Source organism: Nicotiana tabacum, chromosome 2 (genome assembly GCF_000715075.1).
Source record: "Nicotiana tabacum cultivar K326 chromosome 2, ASM71507v2, whole genome shotgun sequence".
Lineage (NCBI taxonomy): Eukaryota > Viridiplantae > Streptophyta > Magnoliopsida > Solanales > Solanaceae > Nicotiana > Nicotiana tabacum.
The window spans coordinates 126,248,165-126,275,716 of NC_134081.1; the positions used below are offsets into that span (position 1 = coordinate 126,248,165).

The 27,552-nt window shown below is 38.4% G+C and overlaps 1 non-coding gene across 1 annotated transcript; it reads left to right on the forward strand.

Moving 5' to 3' along the window:
• Positions 1-3,380: 3,380 nt before the first annotated feature.
• LOC142173886 (small nucleolar RNA R71) lies at positions 3,381-3,487 on the forward strand. The gene has a single exon (XR_012703249.1). It is a non-coding gene; the product is annotated as a small nucleolar RNA R71 (small nucleolar RNA).
• The last annotated feature ends 24,065 nt before the right edge of the window (positions 3,488-27,552 follow it).

Genomic DNA, 27,552 nt, shown 5'->3' on the forward strand with positions numbered 1-27,552 from the left:
CTTTGACTCCTTCTTTCCTATCAAGTACCTAAGTGCTGCATGGTCAGTATAAACAATAATGTTTGAACCAATCAAATAAGACCTAAATTTGTCGAATGCAAATGCCACAACTAACATCTCTTTCTCAGTCACGGTATAATTGAGTTGTGCACCTCTTAGCGTTCTGTTTGCATAGTAAATTGGGTGCACCAGTTTGTCTTTTCGCTGCCCCAGGACTGCTTCTATAGCACAATCACTCGCGTCACACAAGAGCTCGAACGGTTGCTCCCATTTGGGTGCAATAATGATTGGTGCAGTCACCAGTCTCTTCTTCAGTCCCTCAAATGCCAATCTGCAATCATCAGAGAACACAAAGGGATGATCCTTTTCAAGGAGTTTACATAAGAGGTTAGCAATTTTAGAGAAATCTTTTATAAATCGCCTGTAAAACCCGGCGTGCCCAAGGAAACTTCTCACTGCCTTGACCGAAGTTGGTGGTGGAAACTTCTCAATCATGTCAACCTTAGCATGGTCGACCTTAATGCCTTTACTGGACACTTGATGCCCCAATACTACACCTTCTTGTACCATAAAATGGCACTTCTCCCAGTTCAACACTAAATTTGTCTCCACACACCTTTTTAACACTTTTCTTAAATAGTGAAGACAGTCTTCGAATGAATCCCCCACCACTGAGAAATCATCCATAAAGACTTCCATAATATCCTCCACCATATCAGTGAAAATGGCTAGCATACACCTCTGAAATATTGCTGGTGCATTGCACAGGCCAAACGACATTCTCCGAAAGGCAAAGATTCCATACGGGAAAGTAAATGATGTTTTCTCTCTATCTTCAGGGGCTATTGAGATCTAATTGTACCCCGAATATCCATCTAAAAAGTAGAAGTGAGACCGCCCAGCCAACCTATCCAACATTTGGTCAATGAATGACAAGGGGAAATGGTCTTATCGGGTGGCTATGTTCAGTTTTCTATAATCCATGCAAATTCACCAAGACGTGACTGTACGAGTCGAGATTAACTAGTTAGTCTCATTTTGCACAACCGTCACTCCACCCTTATTTGGCACACACTGAACTGGGCTGACCCAGTTACTGTCAGAGATGGGGAAGATGATACCCGCATCTAACCATTTGATCACTTCTTTCTTCACCACTTCTTTCATGTTCGGGTTCAGCCTTCTTTGATGTTCTTTGGAAGGTTTGTTCCCTTCTTCCAAGAGAATATTGTGCAAGCAAAAGTCTGGGCTGGTACCCTTTATATATGCCATGGTCCAACCAATAGCAGTCTTATATTCCTGTAACACTTGTAGGAGTTGTTCTACCTGCAGATCTAACAAACCAGATGAGATAATAACAGGTAAAGTAGAGTTAGGCCCTAAGAAGGCGTACCTGAGGTGAGCTGGAAGCGGTTTCAGGTCCAACTGTGGTGGCTCCTCTATTGATGGCTTCGCATGTGGTGTTGTCCTTTCTTCTAAGTGTAGTGGCTCGAACTGGGGTTCCCTTTTCCAGAACCCTTGACCTTCGAGAGCCATGACCCACTATGCCAACTCTTCACCATCCACATCTTCCAAATTCATCAAGCAAGCTTCTAACGGATCTCTGACATTAAGGGTTTCATCCTCCACTTGTAGTATTACATCCACCGCCTCCACTAGTGAACAATTTGCAAATTCGCTGGGCCTCCTCATAGATTGTTGAACATTGAATATTATTTCCTCATTATTCAACCTTATTTTTAACTCTCCAATCTCACAGTCGATCAATGCTCTCCCAGTGGCTAAGAATGGCCTCCCCAAAATTATTGGTATTTCTTAGTCAACTTGACAGTTAAGAATAACGAAGTCGGCAGGAAATACAAACTTCCCCACTTGGACGAGCACATAATCCAGAATTCCTGTCGGCCTTTTGACTATGCGATCAGCCAATTGCAACAACATTGAGGTTGGTCTAGCTCTGCCAATGCCTAATTTTGTGTAGATTGCCAAAGGCATCAAGTTGATACTGGCTCCTAAGCTACACAATGCTTTCACAAAAGCATAACTTCCAATTGTGCATAGGATAGTGAAATTCTTGGGATCAGATAATTTTTAAGCCATAGGCCTTGTCACTACCGCGCTGCAAGTTTGAATTAGAGTTACAGTAGACAGGTCCTGGAAGTCAAATATCCTTCATCATTTTTGCATAGCCTGGCATTTCCCTCAAAGCATCCATCAATGAAATATTCAATTGAATTTGTCTAAGCATTTTCATGAATTTCCTGTACTGATTATCTTTCTTTTGCTTTGCCAATCTTTGAGGGAATGGTGCAGGAGTTAGCTTCTGCCCACTGCTTGGTGTCTTTTCTTTATTAGGAGCCTTTTCCACCACTTGTTCTGGGAGTTTCTCAATTCCTTCTCCTTGCCTTTGTCCACTTGTGCATGTTCAATTACAACTTCTATGAGATCCGTTAACTCTCCGGTCTCTAATGTCACTGAAGTACTTGGCACTACGTCTCTCCTATATTGAACAACTTCTTTCTCTCTATCTAAGTCCCTTCCATTCCTGAGACTCACTGCCATTAGCTGATTTGGATTTTGCTCCTTTGGATTGATGTTTGTGTCTGCAGGCAACGTTCCTTGTGGGCGATTGTTCAAGGCCATAGATAACTGGCCTAATTGAGTTTCAATGCCTTTAATAGATGAATCATGTGGGGCTAACTTTTCTTGCATCTTTCCATTTGTCCCCATGAGTTGTTGCAGCATGCCCTTAATTTCTATCATATTACTATCCTACTGTTGATGAGGCGGTTGGTAGACCAACTGTTGTTGGTGCTGCTGATTGTAGCCCTGCTGCCTTTGGTAAGGCACGACTTGGCCTTGTGGTCGTGCTCCCCTGGAATGGTATTGTATTGTTGCTGGGTTGGTCTGTACTGCTGATTTTGAGGTCCCCATTGCTGTCCACCTTGCCTCTGACCCCTAAAATTATTGATGTAATTCATGTATTCTCTGAAGCCCTGATTATCATTTTCTCCACTCCACGAGCAAACATATGACTGATTTATGCAGGGAGTGCATAGGCCTCCATTTGTCGTATCAATAATGTGCACCTGTTTCGTACCTATCTCATCAATTTTCTTTGTCAATAAGCTCATCTGGGTCATGAGAGTGGTATGTTTTCTGCATTTGTATTGTTTGGGTCAAGAGCAACAGAATGCACTATTGGAGTGAGTGTTGTATCTCTCATCATCCAGCCTGAATTTTGAGCCATCTTGTCAAGAAGAATCTTGCACTCTGTGAATGTTTTGCTCAAGAATGCACCCCCAGCTAAAGCATCTACATTGGCCTTCAGACCGTCGGCCAAACCCATATAGAATCTCTGTCCTAGCATCTGATCTGGAATGCCATGATGTGGACACTTCACTAGCATTCCCTTAAATCTCTCCCAAGTTTCTTGCAAAGTTTCAGTCGGTTTCTGCCTGAATTGCAATATCTCATCAATTTGCCTCGCAGTTTTGTTGGGTGGATAGAACTTGTTTAAGAACTACTTGACTAGTTCTTCCCAAGTAGCAATGGAGTTTATTGGGAGTGAATTCAGCCAAGTTTGAGCTTCCCCAGTTTCTGAGAATGGGAACAGTAATAATCTGATTGCTTCAGGAGTCACATTCGGTTGTCTTTGAGTGACACAAATTGATAGAAAGTTCTTCAGATGTTGTTGTGGGTATTCGACGTACGACCCGGAGAACAGCCCTTTATTTTGCAGCAAGTGCAGCATGTTGTTGGTAATATGAAACATCTCCTCTTGTATCGGAGGGATTGCAATTGCAGTAGCCAGGTTATCAGCAGTTGGTTGCGCCCAATCATATAGAGCAGCTTCCAGCACAAGAGGTGCTACCACTCCGATGTATGGGTCAACTCGATCATTCCTATTGTTCTTGTTGACGTTCTCGACATTGTCCATTTCAATTTCGACTTGTTCATCTTGTTTTAGCAGTTTGCCCTTCTTTTTTGCCCGAATCAATGCCCTAAATGCTTTCTCGGGATCTGAGAGTCCTTCAAAAGGTTCACCAGTTCTCAAGGAGCTTCTAGGCATGCACCCGAGTCACAGAAGAGTTCAAACGTGAGAATTTCAATGGAAATATTTTTAACACCACAGAAAATCGATCTTAAAATAAAAATCCTAGAAATTCTTCCAAGTTGTAATAAATAACACCGTTAGTTCCCCGGCAACGATGCCAAAATTTGATCACGCCCAACTATGCCTTATAAAAAGGACTAAGCGGTCACTGCAAAAATAATCCGGTTCAAGAGTCCGGAGTCGAATCCCATAGGGAACTAACCTATTTGCTACAACTTTTAGTATCGCTAATGATAAGCTCAGACAATTTTCAGAGTTCAAGATTTTATTTGATAATTAACATAAATTATTTTACTAAGGAAAAATGACAATAAAAACTATCAATAAGCAAGAATGAAGTTGAATTCAAGAGTAAAAGAATCTAGGGTTATTGATTTTCCCAATTGTCGGATTAATTCCAGACACGTTAGCTATAATCTCGTCGTAACACTCTATAAAGATGATGAGTTCTTGCTTACCGTTCTTATCTCTCGATCAATTACGATAATTTACTAGAAACATTCTCTCGAACTACTCTAGTTGACAATTTGTTCAACTCATAAATATCATACCAAAGCTTTGTTATCTCTAATTCCGCTTTTAAATTCAAGTAATTGATCTCTTAACTTACTCGAAAGTGGCGTTGTTCAAAAACAATCTAACCAAGTGTTCTTTCTCAAGCAACACTGACAACTAGACACGATTAATCAAGGGCCCTTTCAATTAATCACAAGAAACACATAGTTGAACAATTATAGAGTAAAAACGGCTCAATTATATCAAAACGTAATCAAGACTTCATCCAACAATTAGTTCTATCAAACCTAGATGACGGGTATAGCTACTCATACTACTATGCAAGATTACAATATAAAAGTCATAACCAATAATGGAATTAAGAAGATGAAGATGAAAAACTCGTAGGAGAATTCTCCGTCTTGCTCTCTTTTTGTTCTTGCCTCCAAAATTCTTCTAAAAACATCGATACCCTCTTTTTGGGCGAGTTGGGCTTCATATAGGTCAAGGTTAGTCGCATCTCAAATTACAAAATTGGTCATGGACGAAAATTCTCGGAAGCACGTGCGCGGCCGCGCATCGACCGCGTACTTTGGCCAGTTTCTGCCTGACATGCACGGCCGCGCATAGACTGCGCACCTGGAGGATTTTCTGCAGTATTTTTCTTTCATGATCCAATTGGCCTTCAATGCTCCATATTAGCTCCAAAATACTCTTTCACATCCTTATAACCCGGAATTACTCCTGCCAAGCATAAAGTTCTTAATTAAAGCAATTTGTTATTATTTAATATTCAAATATCAATAAAGTGCAGCTAATTTAGGGTGCAAATAGTAGCTAAACTACATACTTATCGCCTATTATCATATGTTATATTATAAAGATGATGCAACTTTAGAGAGCTGTAAATTTTGCGAAAAGCCTCGTTTCAAGAGGCTTTCCAGCGGGAATATGGTCGATGTCAAGGCGAGGCATTATTTACATTCTTATACCTGGGTTAAAGATGTTATATGCGTCGATGAGTTATGCTCTTCATATGAGATGACACTTTGAAAATAGAAGACAACCTGGTGTTACGTGTCATCCTTCACATGGAGAAGCTTGGAAGCACTTTGAAAGGACATATCCAGATTTTGCTAGTGAACCAAGGAACATTCGGTTAGGTCTGTGTGTGGATGGCTTCACAAATTTTTCTATATCTGTGACACCATATTCATGTTGTCCTGTCTTTCTTACACCTTATAATCTACCACCTGAGTTGTGTATGACTAGTCCATATATATTCTTAAATTGTATTATCCCCAGTCCACGTAATCCAAAAAGTTTGATTGATGTATATTTGCAACCTTTGATTGATGAGCTAAAACAATTGTGGTATGATGGTGTTGAAATATATGACATATCAACCAAGCAGAATTTCAATTTTTATGCTAATTTAATGTGGACTTTTAACGATTTTCCTGAGTATAGAATGTTGTCTGGGTGGATGACTACTGGGAAGCTAGCTTGTCCTTATTGCATGGAAAATGGTAAATCGTTCACTTTGAAACATGGCCGAAAGCAATCATGGTTTGATTGTCACCGTCAATTCTTGCCTGATGATCATGAGTTTAGAAGGATGAAAAATGCATTCAAAAAGAATAAAGTGGAATATGATTCTCCACCTCCGATACTTTCAGGTGAGGAAATTTGGGAGAGGGTCCAAAACTTCAGTAAAATTACTGAGGCTCCACCTTATAGATTCCCTAGATATGGTGTTAGTTATAATTGGACGAAACATAGTATATTTTGAGAGTTGCCTTATTGGAAGGATAATTTTCTTTGGCACAACCTTGATGTCATGCATATTGATAAAAATTATTTTGACAATTTGTTCAACACAGTGATGGATGTTAAAGGTAAGACAAAAGATAACCCGAAGGCTAGAATGGACTTACAAGAATATCGCAGGCATCCTGAATTATACTTGCAGACAACAAACAATGGTAAGGTGTTCAAGCCCAAAGCAAGTTACACATTCACTTTGGAGGAAAGACGACAAATTTGTGATTGGGTTACAAAATTGAAGATGCCTGAGGGTTATGTGTCAAATCTTGAAAAAAAGTAGATATGGAGGTAAGGAAGTTGAGCCATTTGAAAAGTTATGACTGTCATGTTTTCATGGAGACCTTAGTGCCTATTGCATTTTGTGGGTTGCCTGAAAGAATCTGAAAACCCATCACATAGATTAGTTTGTTTTTCAAAGACTTGTGCTCTACCACATTAAGGGAAGAAAACCTACTTCAGATGGATCAGAACATTCGTGTAACTTCTAATAAGATGGAAAAAATATTTCCATGTGGTTTCTTTGATGTGATGGAACACCTTCCAATCCACTTTGTACACGAGGCATAACTTGGAGGGCCTGCTCAATGCAGATTTATGTATCCCTTTGAGAGGTAATATTATAAGTTTGATGTAATATTCTATTTTATTTGAATGTTCTTGGCTTACATGACATTATGTAGGACAATTGGCAAATGCAAACAATTTGTTAAGTAAAGGAATAAGATTGAAGGATCTATATGTAAAGCCTATCTTGCAAAGGAAACTGCACATTTTTGTTCTTATTATTTTGAGAGTAACGTGCCATGGTCTAGGAATAGGCCCAATAGGCACACGGTCGAATGTGTGAATGATCCATTATATCCACCAATGTCCATATTCAATCAACTAGGCCGATGTTCTAAGGATGTTAGAAAGAGAAGTTTGAGTGATATAGAGTACAAGTCAGCTACACTTGATGTGTTGCTAAATTGTCCCGAAGTTGTACCATTTCTCAAATAAGTATTGATTTATTAGTTATCAAAATGTAAAATTTACTGTGATTACATATTGATGCAACTACTAAAAATATTTGAAGTGTCACACTCACTTCGTGGGTCAATTTGGCCATGATGTTGTATATACGATATTTGATACTTGGTTCAAACAGTTATCCGGATATTGTTCTTCTTATGTTCCCGCTATAAAAATTGATTCATAAGTTGTGCTAACTTATGATTTGTTTTAACACTATGTAGGTAAATAATCCAAATAATGGTGTAAATCAAATTTTGAAAGATATATCTTGGGGACCTGGGCTTCAGGTCACAACAATGTCTAAGTACGTAATGAATGGTTATAAATTTCATACAGAGGATTGCTCTAAAAATAAAAATAGCAACAACAACGGGGTGTGGATTCAAGGTGGTGATGGCAACCAAGCTGGAGATATTGATTATTATGGTGTGGTCAAAGAAATATTACAACTAGAATATACAGGTTGGCCATATAAGAAATTGATACTCTTTAGATGCAAGTGGTTTGACCCAAATCCAACAAAAGGTACAAGAGTACACCACCAATACAACATAATTGAGGTTAATCATACAAGGGAGTAGGATCGCTATGATCCTTTCATAATTGCCCATAATGTTAGGAGAGTGTATTATGCTCTTTATCCATTGCGGCGGAATAAGTCCGATTGGTGGGTTGTAATAAAAACTAAGCCTGTGGTAGGGTGGAAGTCGAGAATGTTTAGATGTTGCATATCAAAACGATATCTCCAGTGTTCACCAAATAGTGGACGATCAGTTAGAAAATAATTTGGAACATCCTGAACGCAGATTGGAAGAAGTTAATATAAATGAAGTAACAATTATAGAAAATGAGGACGAAGAATCAACTAATGAAGCTCAAACAAGTGAGGACGAAGAATTCTCGGAAGAGGAACAATACGTCGATGAGGATTAAAAAGTTGGTTTTTTAAAGCACTCTCGTTTTATAGCTAGTTTCTTATATGTTTCAATCTAAATATGTATTATATTATGCAGATGGCAGGCAAGGGTCAAGGTAACAATGACCCTAGTAGTTCTCGGGGTCGAGAAAATGGTAGGAAGGGAAAGAGGAGGGTAGATAATAATAGTCCCTCTTGTCTACCCTTTTCAGAGATGCCTATGTCTTATCCTCCACCACACGGCTATACTGAGCTGCCACAACATCACGAGCCTTACACCTTCATCCAGACATCAGGTCTTCCATCACAGGTCCATAGGACTATACGTCCGACATATAGTCCAGCTGCCTCACAACCATCTGCATCGCAACCATCTATATCACATCCATGTGGATCACATCCCTACATATCATAGCCACATGGATCGCATCTGTCACGACCCGAAATTCCCACCTTCGGACCGTGAGGGCGCCTAATATTTCACTTGCTAGACAAGCCAACGTTAGAGTAGTATTATCCATTTTAAAAATAATTTTAAATTATTAATAATCAAAGAAACAAATGCAGAAGCAAAGCTTGAAATATAGTGAATAATCCATAAATACAACGGTGTCTAAATACCATCCCATAATTGGTGTCAAAATTCACGAGCATTCTAGAATAATACAAATAAAGGTTTGAATAAAATAAAGTTGTCTGGAAATACACACACATCTAAAGTAAAATAGACGGGGACTTCAAAACTGTGGACGCCATGCAGTTATACCTCAAGTCTCCTTCGAATAGCTAAAATCCGAGCAAGTCTATGGCACGCCGCTGGGACCAACTCCGAAATCTGCACAAGAAGTGCAGAGTGTAGTATCAGTACAATCGACCCCATGTACTGGTAAGTGCTGAGCCTAACCTCGACGAAGTAGTGACGAGGCTAAGGCGGTTCACTTACATTAACCTGTACGCAATATTAATAACGACAACAAATAATAGAAATAAATCAGGTAATACATTTATAATAATTGATGCCAACCCAGCAGTCATAATCCATTATTATTTCAACCAATTCTGTTGCAGCGTGCAACCCACTCTCATAATATATTCACATTCAATTCTGTTGCAGCGTGCAACCCGCTCTCCCAATAATTTTCTTTTAATCAAGTCTGTCATATATTTATTTCAATCAAGTATATATATATAGACGTTTAAATAAGTTTGTTGCGGCGTGCAATCCAATCCCCCAATATTAATTTTTCATTAATTCTATTGCGGCGTGCAATTCGATCCCCCAATATTGACTTTTCATTAAGTCTATTGCGGTGTGCAATCCGATCCCCAATATTGACTTTTAATAAGTCTGTTGCGGCGTGCAACTCGATCCTCCAATATTTTCATTTCAATTAATTCTTAAAGAAGAAATTTCCCCAATAAATGCAACGATTAATATGAAATCATAAGACAACAAGCATACAATAATTATGATTTAATTATGAAACAAACAATGACAAATAGCAAATTATAATAGAAATCAGAGAGAAAATAGGTAGTTTAATATTTAATATGCTAAATGTCAAATAACAATTAAAACACACAATTCAAATAGCATGTAACGATTAATGCAGGAATTCAAGAAATAATATTTGACAAAGAATAAGAGAGAAATAATTATTATAATAATTAATTTATAATTAAAAATAATTTATGATTTTTCAAGTAAGTAGGCAAACAATTAATTTTGACGATGTATAGACACTCGTCACCTCGCCTATACGTCGTTCACATGCAATTCACATAACAAATAATTTAAGGGTTCTATTCCCTCAAATCAAGGTTAACCCCGACACTAATCTCGCTTTGCAAATTCCAAATCAATTATTCAACCACAACTTTTCCTCTTAAACTTTCCTCCGAAAGATTCAAATCTATTCACAAACAATTCAATATATTCAATACTAATCATAGAAATTAATTCCATATGAATTTACACATTTTCCGGATAAAAATTTGAAATTCATTAAAATATTCGACAGTGAGACCCACGTCTCAAATCCTTGAAAAATTTGCGAAATCTGAATACCCGTTCCGATACGAGTTCAACCATACAAAATTTATCCAATTCCGATATCAAATGGACCTTCAAATCTTATTTTTTTGTTTTTGGAAAGTTTTACAAAAATTTCAATTTCTTCCATCTAAATCCGAAATAAATGCTGAATATAGACATGGATTTGTGAAATATAATCACTATTGGTTATAGAACACTTACCCAATCTAAAGTCGTGAAAAATCCCTTTGGAATCGCCAAAATCCGAGACTTAAAACTCAAAAATGAGCAAAAATAGCTAAGACCCGATTTTATGTAATCTGCCCAGCATTTTCGCATCTGCGGGCTATATTTTAGCACTTGCGGTCTCGCATTTGCGGAATAGGGCAGCTTGACCAGTGGCCGCATCTGCGCTAAAAAATGTCGCACCTGCGACGTCCGCTTTTGCGCAAAAAGGCTGCACCTACGAAGACCCCAGGCCAGCCCAGTCCCGCATCTGTGATGGAAGTCTCGCTTCTGCGAGCTCGCACCAGCGGTCCAAAACCCGCAGGTGCAATTATAACAGAAGGCAAAAATACAGATTTTGCTTAAGTCCAATTCTTGATCTGATTTCAATCCGTATCACTCTCGGGGTACTCGGGACCCCGTAGGAATATACCAACAAGTCCAATAACATAATACAGACTTACTCGGGTCTCCTATCACGTGAAACAACGCTGAAATTACAATTCACTCCCCAATTCAAACTTTGAGTTTTAAACTTTTCAATTTGCAAATCTCGTGCCAAAACATATTAAATGAATCCGGAATGACTTCAAATTTGTCACACAAGTCATAAATGGCATAACAGAGCTGTTCAAATTTTCAGAATCGGATTCTCAGATATCAAAAAGTCAACCCCGTGGTCAAACTTGAAAATCTTTAGCCTTTAAATTACTAGTTTTCGTTAAATGGTCATAACTTGAGCTAGGGACCTCCAAATTAAATTCCGGGCATACGCCCAAGTCCCAAATCACGATACGGAGCTATCAAAATTGTCAAAACACCAATCCGAGTCCATTTGCTCAAAATGTTGATCAAAGTCAACTCAGTTGAGTTTTAAGGCTCTATTTCACATTTTAATCCATTTTCACATGAAAACTTTCCGAAAAATATTACGGACTGTGCACGCAAGTCGAGGAATGATAAATGGTGTTCTTTGAGGTCTTAGAACACAGAATTACTTATTAAATTTAAAGATAACATTTTAGGTCATCACATTCTCCACCTCTAAAACAAATGTTCGTCCTCGAACGGAGTTAGAAAAAGTACCTTAGCTGGAGAAAATGTGTGGATATTTACTCCGCATGTCCGACTCGGATTCCCAGGTAGATGCCTCTACCGGCTGACCTCTCCAGTGCACCCGAACTGAAGGATAACTCTTAGACCTCAATTGTCGGACATGCCGGGCTAGAATAGCCACCGGCTCCTCCTCGTAAGTTAAATCTTTATCCAATTGGACTGAGCTAAAATCTAACACATGGAACGGATCACCATGATATTTCTGAAGCATAGACACATGGAACACCGGATGAACCGCTGATAAACTAGGTGGTAATGCAAGCCTGTAGGTTACTTCACCCACCCTTTCAAGAATTTCAAAGGGTCCGATATACCTAGGGCTCAACTTGCCTTTCTTCCCGAACCTCATTACACCTTTCATAGGTGAAACCCGGAGCAATATTATTTCTCCAACCATGAATGCCATATCACGAAATTTACGGTCGGCGTAACTCTTTTACCTAGACTGAATCGTGCGAAGTCGATCCTGAATAATCTTGACCTTATCCAAGGCATCCTGTACCAAATCGGTACCCAACAACCGAGCCTCTCCCGGTTCAAACCAGCCAACTTGCGATCGACATCGCCTTCTGTATAATGCCTTATATGGAGCCATTTGAATGATCGACTGGTAGCTATTATTATAAGCAAACTCCGCAAGTGGCAAGAAATGATCCCAAGAACCTCCAAAGTCTATAACACAAGCGCAGATCATATCTTCCAATATTTGAATAGTGCGCTATGACTGTCCGTCTCTCTGTAAATGAAATGTTGTACTCAACTCCACCCGCTTGCCTAACTCACGCTGTACAGCCCTCCAGAAATGTGAGGTAAACTGCGTACCTTGATCTGAAATAATAGACACGGGCACACCGTGAAGGCGGACAATCTCACGAATGTAAATTTCAGCTAACCTATCTGAAGAATAGGTAACTGCCACTGGAATGAAATGTGCTGACTTGGTCAACCTGTCCACAATGACCCAAACTGCGTCAAATTTTCTATGGTCCGTGGGAGCCCAACAACAAAATCCATAGTGATACGCTCCCACTTCCACTCAGGAATTTCTAACTTCTGAAGCAAACCACCAGGTCTCTGATGCTCGTACTTAACTTGTTGACAATTCAGACACCGAGCTACATATGCAACTATATCTATTTTCATTCTCCTCTACCAATAATGTTGCCGCACATCTTGATATATTTTGGCGGTACCTGGATGAAAAGAATACTTGGAATTGTGTGCTTCTTCAAGAATTAATTCATGAAGCTCATCCACATTAGGCACACAAATACGACCCTGCATTCGCAGAACACAATCTTCCCCCACAACAACCTGTTTGGCATCACCGTGCCGCACCGTGTCCTTAAGGACAAGTAAATGAGGATCATCATACTGCCTATCTCTGATGCACTTAAATAAAGAAGCCCGAGCGACTGTGCAAGCTAGAACCCAACTGGGTTCTTAAACATCTAACCTCACGAACTGATTAGCCAAAGTCTGAACATCTGCAGCTAATGGCCTCTCACCAACCGGAATATACGCAAGACTGCCCATACTCACAGCCTTTCTACTCAAAACATCGGCCACTACATTGGCCTTTCTGGGGTGATACAAAATGGTGATATCATAGTCTTTCAACAACTCCAACCAACTTCTCTGCCTCAAATTAAGATCTTTTTGTTTGAACATATACCGAAGGCTACGATGATCAGTAAATACCTCACACGAGACACCATAGAGGTAATGCCTCCAAATCTTCAGCGCATGAACAATGGCTGCCAATTCTAAGTCATGAACAAGATAATTCTTCTCGTGAACTTTCAACTGCCACGACGCATATGCAATTACCTTGCCATCTTGCATTAATACTGCACCAAGCCCAATGTGAAATGCGTCACAATATACCGTATACGATCCTGAACCTATGGGTAATACCAACACTGGTGCCGTAGTCAAAGCGGTCTTGAGCTTCTGAAAGCTCATCTCACACTCGTCGGACCATCTGAATGGGACACCTTTCTGGGTCAATGGGCTTGCTATAGATGAAAACCCTTCCAGGAACCGACGATAATAACCTGCTAAGCCCAGGAAACTCCGGATCTCTGTAACTGAAGTAGGTCTAGGCCAATTCTGAACAGCCTCAATTTTTTTAGGATCCACCTTTATGCCTTCTTCCGATACAACATGCCCCAAAAAGGCAACTGAGTCTAACCAAAACTCACATTTTGAAAACTTGGCATATAACTGATTATTCTTCAAGGTGTGAAGCACACTTCGAAGATGCTGCTCATATTCCTCTCAACTGCTGGAGTAAATCAAGATATCATCTATGAATACAACCACAAAAGAATCCAAATAAGGCTTGAACACTTGATTCATCAAATCCATAAATGCTGCTGGGGCATTTATCAACCCAAATGACATCACTAGGAATTCGTAATTCCCATACCGAGTTCGAAAATCTATTTTAGGGACATTAGAGGCCCTAATCTTCAACTGATGGTAACCAGACCTCAAATCGATCTTTGAAAATACCTTGGCACCCTGAAGCTGATCAAATAAGTCATCAATTCTTGGCAGCGGATATTTGTTTTTGATAGTGGCCTTGTTCAACTGCCGATAGTCTATACACATCCGCATATAGCCATCTTTCTTCTTTACAAATAATACTGGTGCACCCAGGGCGAGACACTAGGTCTAATGAATCCCTGATCAAGCAAGTTTTGTAACTGCTCTTTCAATTCTTTCAACTCTGGCGGAGCCATACAGTATGGTGGACTAGGAATGGGTTGAGTGCCCGGAGCCAAATCAATACAGAAGTCAATATCTTTGTCGGGTGGCATCCCCGACAGATCTACAGGAAATATTCTGAAAATTCACGAACAACTGGTATTGAGTCCATAGATGGGACATCCGCACTAGGATCGAGAATATAAGCCAAATAGGCTAGACCCCATTTCTCTACCATACGCCAAGCTTTCATATAAGAAATAACCCTACTGGCAGAATGGCCAGGATTTCCTTTCCACTCTAACCGAGGTAACCCCGGCATAGGTAGGGTCACTGTCTTGGCATGAAAATCCAATATAGCATGACAAGGAGACAACCAATCCATACCCAAGATAACATCAAAATCTACCATATCAAGAAGTAGAAGATCCACACTAGTCTCAAGATTACCAATAGTAACCACACACGAACGATAGACATGATCTACTACAACAGAGTCTCCCACCGATGTAGATACACACACAGAAGCACTCAGAGAATCACAAGGTACAACCAAATATGAAGCAAAGTAGGAGGACACATAGGAATAAGTAGATCATGGATCAAATAGAACTGAAACATCTCTATGGCAAACTGGAATAATACCTGTGATGACAACATCAGATGACTCGGCCTCAGGCCTAGCTGGAAAAGCATAAAATCGGGGTTGGGCCCCACCACTCTAAACTGTGTCCCTGGGACGGCCTCTGACTGGCTGGCCACCACCTCTAACAATCTGACCTCTACCTCTAATGGACTAACCTCCACCTCTAATAGCCTGACCTCCACCTCTAGCTGCCTGACCCCTACTAAAATTACCTCTGCCTCTAGACGAGGCACCACTGAAAACCACCGAACTGACGAGGCCTCTTATCGGACCTCTGCTCTCTCTCCTGTGCAAGAACCATCTCGATCCTCCTTTCGACATTAACAGCTTCCTGGAAAGAAATCTCACTTCCGGTCTCCTTGTCCATCTGAAGTATGATAGGGTGAGTGAGTCCCTCAATAAACCTCCTCACTCTCTCTCTCTCCCTCCGTAGGTAGTAAAAGGAGAGAATGACGGGCCAAATCCATAAAACGGGACTCATACTGAGTAACAGTCATACTACCCTACTGTAGACACTCAAATTGCTTGCAGAATTCCTCTCTCAGTGTGATAGGGAGGAACTTTTCTAGAAATAGCTGAGAGAACTGCTCCTATGTAAGTGCAGGTGATCCGACTGGTCGGGTCAATGTATAATCTCTCTACCACCTCTTGGCAGAACCCGTCATCTGAAATACAGCAAAATCAACCCCATTGGTCTCAACTATACCCATGTTCTGCAGCACCTCATGGCAACGTTCAAGATAATCATGTGGGCCCTCAGAAGGTGTACCACTGAAGTGAACTGGAAAGAGCTTGGTAACTTATCCAGTCTCAATAAGGCCTCAAAAGACATGGTGGGCCTATCACCGATCTGTGCCGCAATAACTAGCTAAACTACTCCAACTGGCGGGGCTGTTGGAGCCTGATTCTGGGGAGCCATCTGCTCCGGAGCGAGAGTAGTGGGAGTTTGTGCTCCTCCCCCACCCTGTGAGACGGCTGGTGCCACTAGAAATGTACCATTCTGGGTCATTCCCTCCATAAGACTTATCAAACGGACTAGAGCGCCCTGAAGTACTGGAGTGGCTATGAATCCTTCCTGGACCAGAACTGGTCGAACTGGTCTATTCTAAATTGGAACCTCCTCCTGAAGGTCCACCTGAGGTTCTACAACAGGTACAGCTGCTCAAGCTCTGGATTGAGCTCTACCTCGGCCTCTGCCTCGGCCTCTAGCATGACCTCGGCCTTGACCTCTACCCCTGGCCGTAGTTTCCACCGGGGGTTTTGGTCCTTGTCCATCGGTAGAGTATTACGTGTTCTCACCATCTGCGAGAGAATAAGAGTAGAATGGTTCAATCATCGATGATAGAATAAAATCGCACGACAAAATAAGAAAGAAGATATATTGTTCCTAAACTTCATAGCCTCTGAGAGATAAGTACAGACATCTCCGTACCGATCCTTCAGACTCTACTAAGCTTGCTCGTGACTCGTGAGACCTATGTTACCTAGTGCTCTGATACCAACTGTCACAACCCAAAATTCCTACCTTCGGACTATGATGGCGCCTAACATTTCACTTGCTAGGCAAGCCAACGTTAGAGTAATATTATCCATTTTTTAAACAGTTTTAAATTATTAATAATCAAAGAAACAAATGCAGAAGCAAAGTTTGAAATATAGTGAATAATCCATAAATACAACTGTGTCTAAATACCATCCCAGAATTTGTGTCACAATTCACGAGCATTCTAGAATAATACAAATAAAGGTCTGAATAAAATAAAGCTATCTGGAAATACACACACAGCTAAAGTAAAATAGATGGAGACTTCAGAACTGCGGACGTCATGCAGTTATACCTCAAGTCTCCTTCGAATAGCTGAAATCCGAGCAAGTCTATGGCACGCCGCTAGGACCAACTCCGAAATCTGCACAAAAAGTGAAGAGTGTAGTATCAGTACAACCGACCCCATGTACTGGTAAGTGCTGAGCCTAACCTCGATGAAGTAATGACGAGGCTAAGGCGGTTCACTTACATTAACTTGTACGCAATATTAATAACGACCACAAATAATAGGAATAAATCAGGTAACTTATTTATAATAATTGAAGACAACCCAGCAGTCATAATCCATTATTATTTCAACCAATTCTGTTACAGCGTGCAACCCACTCTCCCAATATTTTTCTTTTAATCAAGTCTGTCATATATTTATATCAATCAAGTATATATATAGACTATTAAATAAGTCTGTTGCGGCGTGCAATCCGATCCTCCAATATTGACTTTTCATTAAATCTATTGCGGCGTGCAATCCGATCCCCCAATATTGACTTTTCGTTAAGTCTATTGTGGCGTGCAATCCGATCCCCCAATATTTTTCTTTTCATTAAGTCTATTGCGGCGTGCAATCTGATCCCCCAATATTGACTTTTAATAAGTCTGTTGCGGCGTGCAACCCGATCCTCCAATATTTCCATTTCAATCAATTCTTATAGAAGAAATTTTCCCAATAAATGCAACGATTAATATAAAATCATAAGACAATAAGCATACAACAATTATGATTTAATTATGAAACAAACAATGACAAATAGCAAATTATTATAGAAATCAGGGAGAAAATAGGTAGTTTAATATTTAATATACTAAATGTTAAATAACAATTAAAACACATAATTCAAATAACATGTAACAATTAATGCAGGAATTCAAGAATTAATATTTGACAAAGAATAAGAGAAACAATTATTATAATAATTAATTGATGATAAAAAACAATTTATGATTTTTCAAGTAAGCAGGCAAACAATTAATTTTGACAACGTATAGACACTCGTCACCTCGCCTATACGTCGTTCACATGCAATTCACATAACAAATAATTTAAGGATTCTATTCCCTCAAGTCAAGGTTAACCCCGACACTTACCTCGCTTTGCAAATTCCAAATCAATTATTCAACCACAGCTTTTCCTCTTAAATTTGCCTCCGAAAGCTTCAAATCTATTCACAAACAATTCAATATATTCAATACTAATCATAGGAATTAATTCCATATGAATTTATACATTTTTCGGATAAAAAACCAAAATTCATTAAAATATTCGACAGCGGGACCCACGTCTCAAGTCCTGGAAAAACTCACGAAATTCGAACACCCGTTCCAATACGAGTTGAACCATACAATATTTGTCCAATTCCGATATCAAATGGACTTTCAAATCTTAATTTTTCGTTTTTAGAAAGTTTTACAAAAATTCCAATTTCTTCCATCTAAATCCAAAATAAATGATGAATATAGGCATGGATTTGTGAAATATAAACACTTTTGGTTATAGAACACTTACCCAATCCAAAGTCGTGAAAGACTACTTTGGAATCGCCAAAATTCGAGACTTAAAACTCAAAAATGAGCAAAAATAGCTAAGACCCGATTTTATGTATTCTGCCTAGCATTTTCGCATCTGCGTGCTATATTTTCGCGCCTGCGGTCTCGCATTTACGAGACAAAGCTCGCATTTGCGGAACAGTGCAGCTTGACCAGTGGCCGCATCTGCGCTCAAAAATGTCGCACCTGCGACATCTGTCTCTGCGCAAAAAGATTGCACCTACGAAGACCCCAGGTCAGCCCAGTCCCGTATCTGCGATAGAAGTCTCGCTTCTGCGAGCTCGCACCTGCGGTCAAAAATCCGCAGGTGCGATTATAACAGCAGGCAAAAATACAGATTTTGCTTAAGTCCAATTCTTGATCCGATTTCAATCCGTATCACTCTCGGGGCACTCGGGAGCCCGTACGAATATACCAACAAGTCCAATAACATAATACGGATTTACTCGGGGTCTCGTATTACGTGAAACAACACTAAAATTATATTTCACACCCCGATTCAAACTTTGAGTTTTAAACTTTTCAATTTGCAAATCTCGTGCCAAAATATATTAAATGAATCCGGAATGACTTCAAATTTGGCACACAAGTCATAAATGACATAACGGAACTGTTCAAATTTCCAGAATCGGATTCCGGCTCCGATATCAAAAAGTCAACCCCGTGGTCAAACTTGAAAATCTTTAGCCTTTAAATTACTAGTTTCCGTTAAATGGTCATAACTTGAGCTAGGGACCTCCAAATTAAATTCCGGGCAAATGCCCAAGTCCCAAATCACGATACGGAGCTACCGAAATTGTCAAAATACTGATCCGGGTCCTTTTCCTCAAAATTTTGACCAAAGTCAACTTAGTTGAGTTTTAAGGCTCTATTTCACATTTTAATTCATTTTTCACATGAAAACTTTCCGAAAAATTTTACGGACTATGCACGTAAGTCGAGGAATGACAAATACTCGGGTCACAACCATGAGTATCACAGCCAGTTGGGTCGTATCCAGCTATGTCGCAGTCACAGGGATCGCAACCATCTTCATCATCGACTCCATCTATTTCAGGCCTTCGCTTGCGAGGCAGTATCTCTGATCCACCTACACCATCTACGCATGCCTCTGATACACATGCTTCGGATGATGATGACGAGGTAGTACATTATGATCGATATGGCAGGATCATCATAGTCCGTGAGGGTGATGGATAAGTGTTATTTGTTATTTTTGCATCTATTATTTTATAATATTTTTACTAAGATATTAATTTGTTTTTATTGTTAAATTGCAGGTTCAGCCGGGTAATAAGACTACGAAGATATTCATCAATGCCATCAGAAAGTTTTATGATGGCCCTTATGCTACTTGGACTGATTTTCCATTTTCTCTGAAGGAGCAAATTTTCAATCAATTTAAGGTATAAATATTCTTTTAAGCAGTTTAATAATTTATATTTATGATGTTTCCATCTAATATTTAACTTTTGAAATATAGAGCAAGTGTGTATAGGAAGAACGCTATAGCGCGGAAGTGGCTGCAAATTTTCATCATAAAGCTCGCAAGAGATTGGCAGATGCTTTCTCGGATGCTAGAAAGAAGAACAAGAGGCCTAGCTGGTTACTTGAGAATTTGCGGAATGATTTGCAAAGGCAATGGCTTACCGCGGAGTTCCTATAAAAGAGCAAAAAGGGAAAGAAAGCTCGCGCATTCGAGAAGGGAGGATCCTTGCACACTGGAGGTGCGATCAACCTAGGGACAATAAAAAGAAGATTGGTACGTAATTGCTTAAATTATTTTACTTTTCTAAGTATATCAATTTTATTTATTAACTAAATTAATTTTTTTTCAGGAAAAGAAGTATGGACGTCTAATGAGCCATGATGAGCTATTCAAGGAGACGCATATTGTAAAGAAGAAGAAAGAGGGAGATCAAGATAGGTGGGTCGAGGACCGAGCCTCGACTACATATGTAAGCTTTTAATTTTTTTTAAGTATTATAATTTACTTTTATAAGAATTTTGAAATACTGATTTAATTTTTAAAGTAATATAAGGTCGCTACCAAAGTAACGTGGAGGAATTCATTCGTAGTCATCCAGCTGGTGAATCGGGCGAGCCAACCCAACCTTCAGATGAGGATGCTGAAAGAATATGGTTGGAGTCTGTTGGCGGTCCAAAATGGGGGAAGGTATACGGGCTTCCTACTAAAATATTCCATCGCTATAAGTGTGGAATGCAAGGAATAGGGACTTCCTCGCAAAGCGAGCAACTTAATAGAGAGAGCCTCTCCGCTATGTGGGAGACAGTGACAAAGCTCACATCCGAGCTAGAAGCGGCCAAGGAAAAAGAAAGGCTTAGAGATGCTCAATTCCTTGGCATGCAAGCTCAGATCAGAACTCTCCTATCTAATGGAGCTTTTTCGTTGCCCCGGTCTCGTGAGTCATCGCCAGAGGGTCGACCTCCACGTAATCGTTCCTCCCGTCCTACTCATGATCGTTCCTCCCGTCCTCTACTTCCGTCTTGTAAATGAAAGTTCATCAGACGGTGATAATGATATTGTAGAAAATACCTCTTGACTTTTATATACTTTGAACTAGATAAATAAAACCAGTTTTGAACTTGTTATAATTAGTTTTAACTTGGTTTTGGATTGTTATGTTCAATTGAACTTTAATTTGTTTGTTTTAAAGTATATATTGAATGTTTGGTTGTTGTTGTGTTGTTGTTGTTGTTGTTGTTGTGTTGTTGTTGTTGTTATTGTTGTTGTTGTTGTAATTCAGTTGTTAGGGGTATTGGTATGCTGACAGGTGGTGTAGCTACCAAAACAAGCATTTTATGCCAAAATTAAACCCAGAAAACCTACCAAAGTTGGTCGGTTTTTAATAAATAAAACATTAATTGCAAATTACCGACCAAAGTTAGTCGGTTAATGAACATTGAATTCCCAGAATTCAACATTACCAACCAACTTTGGTCGGTATTTTGCCTGCACTGTTGAGGTTACCGACCAAAGTTGGTCGGTAATGTTTAATTTTAATTATTTAAAAAATATATATATTTTCAATTACCGACCAAAATTGGTCTTTTTTTTTAAATTTTTTAATAATTAATAAAAAAAACATAAATTAATTACACCGACCAACTTTGGTCGATAAAATTAAATTAATAAAATATGTTTCACCAAAGTTGGTTGGTAAATAATTTAAATTGTCAGATGGTCGTTTAAAGCTACCGTCCAACGTTGGTCGGTAATTTCTGACCAACTTTAATCGGTAAGCTATTCCGACCATCAAAATACCGTCCACACCTAAATGGTCACGTTTTGATCGGTAATTGGCCATAACCGACCAACTTTGGTCGGTTTTAAGCGGATTTCTAGTAGTGATGTTCGTTGATAATTTTTGTTGGTATTTTCTATATTATAACTGTATTTGTGAAATTCCAAATCATAAGAATATAAAAAATATTTGCCTAACATGTCCTAACTTCTTAATGTGATAGGTATTTGAGAGTGTGAATTCAGGGTACTCAGAGATGAGAATTATGGTAAATATTGTGGTTTAGATTGTAATATTTTGTGAGTTTAACGCATAGATGGTTCCTCCAAAATTAGACTGTTTACATATACGGCAGGAATTCTTTTTTAATTATTACTCTTAGTTCACTTATGAGTTTGTTAAACGAATATAGAGATTTAGAACTTAGAAGCTTTCGTCCTCTTGCTCAATTGTGTATGAAAGTTTTACTACTGCGTAGTATGTCATCTTCTACATTAATGTATCATATTACCGAGCTAACTTTTGTTTGATTTTTTTTATTTTTGCTTCTTATTTTTCTTGCACTTATGGATATCTTCTCACTTGATATAAAAAGTTAAATTTTATATTGGATTCTTACTTCTGTCTTTCTTTTTCTTCTCCTTTAAAATATTTGATAAATTTAGAATATATATATATACACACTTATCCCTTTTCTTTTCTGACTTTGTGGTAATCGCTTTATAACTACAGGGAACCACTTCAAGCATTGAAGGGATGTATTTTGGAATGTATTCTGGGAAGAAAGAGAACAAGTTCCTCAAGGAGTTGGGAATAAGTGTGTCGATTATATAGTCAAACGGGTTAGAAGAAGATCATACATTCTATTTTAGCATTCTTAATGGTTTCATAACAGGAATCACATCACATTATCCGTATAGTTCGCCGCTAATAAATTGTATGAAATGAAACTAGCATTAGTATTTAAAGTTTACTTTAGCATTCTTGTGTGTGGTAAAATTTAATTCACCATTAGTATTTACAGTCTACTTTGAATTGGCATAAAATACTTACCGCGTGTTTATTTCCGAGACTAAAGTCTTTTTAGGCCAGGTTAAAGACTTAAATATTTATTTACTCTAAACATGTATGTACAAATACAAGAGAAACACAATGTACAATTGTACAATACAATATTTACACACATACACCTATTTTTCCCAAAAAGTTAAAAAAATCACATAATAAATTGACGTAAGATAATAACTTAATAATAGGATAGGTAAAGTGACAATGTCTTAACATAATGACGCGAAAAAAGTCTTTCATATGAAGATGTTTTTTTTAAATCTTTTAACTATTAGCGGAAGACATACGTGCAAAGCATGTACATAGATATTAGTCTGTATTATTATAAAAACACGAATAATTTACGCTAAATATTGTACGACAAAAATATCCCTGAAATATCAATCGACTTTTATGCCCTTAAAATTTTACAGTCTTTCTTTTAATATATAATTTCATATTAGATAAAAGTGTAAAATTAAGAATTTCTCTCATACTAAGATTTTGAAACTACCATCACTAGACACGGCCGGTTACTATACCTAATTTGTAATTGGTTGTAATTAAGTGCTAACTTTAACCCTCTATAAATAAAAACCTTTTGCTTACAAAGTTTACATGTGATTTGCATTGTTGTTTGATATCATGCGTTTCTGCTGGGGATGGATGCCAACATTGATGTAGCCAATCAGCAGGAAAATTTTCATCTAATCTATATTCTATTTCATATTTATAGCTTCAGTTATTGAACTAAGCTTTTGTTTTTGTTTTTTAATTGATTTTTTGTGTTCATCATGTGCCTGTGAGAATGAATTCAATTCACTTACTTCTCGCCTTGTCTTCCTCTTAAATTTGATGCGAAGGTTTTAGATGCCAGCAAAAAGTTCGACAAGTCAAAATAACAGATTGTCACGACCCAATTTCACCTATAGGTCATAATGGCGCCCAACACTACAGCTAGGCAAGCTAACTAATAAGTCAAACGTACATCGGTTAAACTTTTATTCAAAAAAAATAATAAAATACCAATTTCTACCAATGTGTGTGCCAAGACCCGGTATCACAAGTGCATGAGCATCTAGTAGATTATACAAAACTCCAAATACTGTCTGAAATGAAATAGACAGAATATAAATATCAGAAGAGACACTGGTAGCTGCAGAACGGCTCAGAAAGGCAGCTCACCACTATGCCTCGGGATGACGTGGGTATGTGATGATAGGTCCTCCACTAGTACTTGTCTCAGATCCTGCACAAAAAGTGCAGCAAGTGTAGTATGAGTACGTAAACAACGTGTACCCAGTAAGTATCAAGCCTAATCTCGAAGTGGTAGAGACGAGATGGCCGACTTTGACACTCACTATAGGTCAATAATAATTGAAATAAAATTAGAATATTCAAATCAGCATGATTTACAGAATTTACAAATAATTTATTTAATCAGCGAAAATAATCAAATTCCTTCAAATGTAACAATTCTCAATATATTAATTAAATTCCTTCAATTCAAATAAATTCTAATTTATCAATTAAATCTCATTTACAGGAGTAACAATTAATTTCTAAACAAGCAAGAATAATAATTCATTAAATTTCAAGGATTTTTCAATTTATTAATAAGCTTCACAAGCTGAAATAAATTATTAAAGTATCGTGTAATTATTATTATTAAGCACGATTTCTGCCGAGGACGTACGACCCGATCCAGAGTGTCGTGTATACTGCCGAGGGACGTGCGGCACGATCTATAGATGCATCTATCCTGCCGAGGCGTTCGACCCGCTCCACAAGAAAGGAGGATATTTTCTTATGTGCCTCCGGAAGGAGAGTATATTCATTATAAAATGAATTTGGGAGGAGAACAATTTCTTTTAACAATTAATTGATTTAAACAGACAATCAAGCCTATGAGATTTCCATCCTTTAATATCTTTATCTAACAATTCACAATATATTCATATAGATATCAATTAATATAAATAAATCAAAGAATACAATTTACACAAGTAAGGCATGCTTTGAGTCCTAAACTACCCGGACTTTAGCATTAATAGTAGCTACGCACGGACTTTCATCACCACGTGCGTACGTAGCCCCCCACAATTAGCAATAATTATTTAATTTTAATCACCTATGAGGTAATTTCCCCTTCACAAGATTAGATAAGAGACTTACCTCGTCTTGCTCCAATTTAATCCATAATTTTGCCATTTTCACGATTATCCAACTCTGTCTGGCTCGAATCTTGCCAAAATAATTCGATACAATCACTAAAAATTATAGGAAATAAATTCTATAAGGAAATACTATATTTTTAAAAAAAATTCCGAAATTAATTAAAAATTCGCCCGCGGGGCCCACATCTCGGAATCCGGCGAAAGTTATGAAATCCGACAACCCATTCAATTACGAGTCCAACCATACCAGTTTCACTCAATTCCGACTCCGAATCGATACCGAAATATCAAAATTTCGTTTCTATGAGATTTCTAAACTTTTTCAAATCTCAAATCTCAAAACACTAATTAAATTGTGAAAAACAATGATACACTTGTATATGTAGACCAAATCCGAGTTAGAATCACTTACCCCAATATTTTTTCTTGAAAATCTACCATAAGTCGTCTCTACTCAAGCTGAAGTTCGTCAAAAATGGCAAATGGGATGAATGCCCTCTTTTTATAAAACTGCCCAGCAGCTTTCGGAACTAGTCCTCGAACTGGGCCTCGATCGCGGCATCGAACATGTGCCTTCGATCAGGGCATTGAGCTTGGGTCTCGATCCTAGCCCTCGAGCCATACCTTCGATCATGCCCTCGAGCCTTGCCTTCGATCGCGGCTTCGATCACAGGCTCGAGCCCGGACCTCGGTCATGGCCTCGATCAGGGTATTGAGGTTGGGCCTTCGATCATAGCCTCAATCATGGCATCGAGCTTGAGCCTTCGATTGTGACCCTCGATCTTGGGTCTCGATCCTGGCCCTCGAGCTTTGCCTTCAATCATGGCCCTCGAGCTGGACCTTCGATCATGGCCCTCGAGTTGGACCTTCGATCATGGCTTCGATACACTAGCTCGAGCCTGTACCTCGTCAACCCTGGCTCGATATCTGGCTCGATATCTGGGCTCGATCACAGCCCAGAATGTCCAACAGAAGAGGAAAAATTGCAGCATCTTTTTAACTCAAATTTTTGATCCGTTAACCATCCGAAACTCACCCGAGGCCCTCGGGACCTCAACAAAATATACCAACAAGTCCTAAAACATCATATGAACTTAGTCGAACCTCTAAATCACATCAAACAACGCTAAAACCATGAATCATACCCCAATTCAAGCTTAATGAAACTAAGAGTTTTCAACTTCTACATTCAATGCCGGAACCTATCAAATCAACTCCGATTGACCTCAAATTTTACACACAAGTCATAGATTATATAACAGAGCTATAAAAATTTTCGGAACTGGATTGCGACTCCGGTATCAAAAAGTCAACTCATCGGTCAAACTTCCAAACTTAAGTTCTTGTTTTTAGCCATTTCATGCCTAATTTAACTACGGACTTCCAAATAAAATTCCGAACATGCTCCTAAGTCCAAAATTACCATACGGAGCTGTTGGAATCATTAAAATTCTATTCCGGGGTCATTTTCACAAAAAGTTGACCGAAGTCAAACTTAGCACTTTAAGGCCAACTTAAGGAACCAAGTGTTCCGGTTTCACCTCAAACACTTCCAAATCCCGAACCAACCATCCCCGCAAGTCATAAATCATTACAAGCACCTACGAGAAGTTTTATTTTAGGGAGCGGGATTCTAAAAGTTAAAATGACCGGTTGGGTCATTACATAGATCATACAAAATAGATTGAGAATTATCCGTTACCATGCTTGGTTTGATAGCACAAACATCGACATCCAAGGTAATGAAAGAAATCGTTTTTCTTTGCATGGTTGGCAATTATATTATCATTGGTTATTGTTTTTTTCTTAGGTGGTTCTTTGCGTAGTCTAATTGATACATAAAAATATCTCTGTAGAGGCGGGATTTCTGGATAATCACATTCGATGCACCAAGTTATATGTGTCTAGCATATAACATACGAAGGATCTAAATTTAAAGGAGGCTTGCCGTACCTATAAATTGTGCTTGTGCTTATGTAGAAAACTTTGATAATACTATATTTATTGTTTTTGTTTGTATGGACGTAGGTTGACAGTCCAAGCTAACTATCTGTACATGTGTATTGGTTTTTTTTCCAAGAAAGGTTGTACATACAAATCTATTTTGTCATCCATCATAATATATATGTTGTTCTTTCTATGTTACTTTTCTACTTTTGTGTATGTCTAAACTCCCTTCTTTTGTTAAAATTTCAAGCTTGAAATTGTTCATATTTATCCCACAACTAATATAATTATGCGGAGAGAATGAGGGAATTTTTGCAGATTTGATATTAGTATCAACATTTATATTATATAATATTGTATCTGCATATTGGTTGTCTGACAAAATGGTTTTTGCATTGATGAAAGTATATATGAGAAAATTAGGGAAAGTGTACTATATATAAATAGAAGATTTATCCTTTTTCGGCTTCAACATATGATTATTAAATTAAAATATTGATATTTCGGACATTGCCTAATATTTAAAACCATAAAGTCAACTAAAAGTTTGTGTTTTATGGAACACGCATATTATTTAACCACTCAAAATTATTTGATATTTCTTAGGAGGAATCATATGTCATTCACGTTTGACAAGTTGAA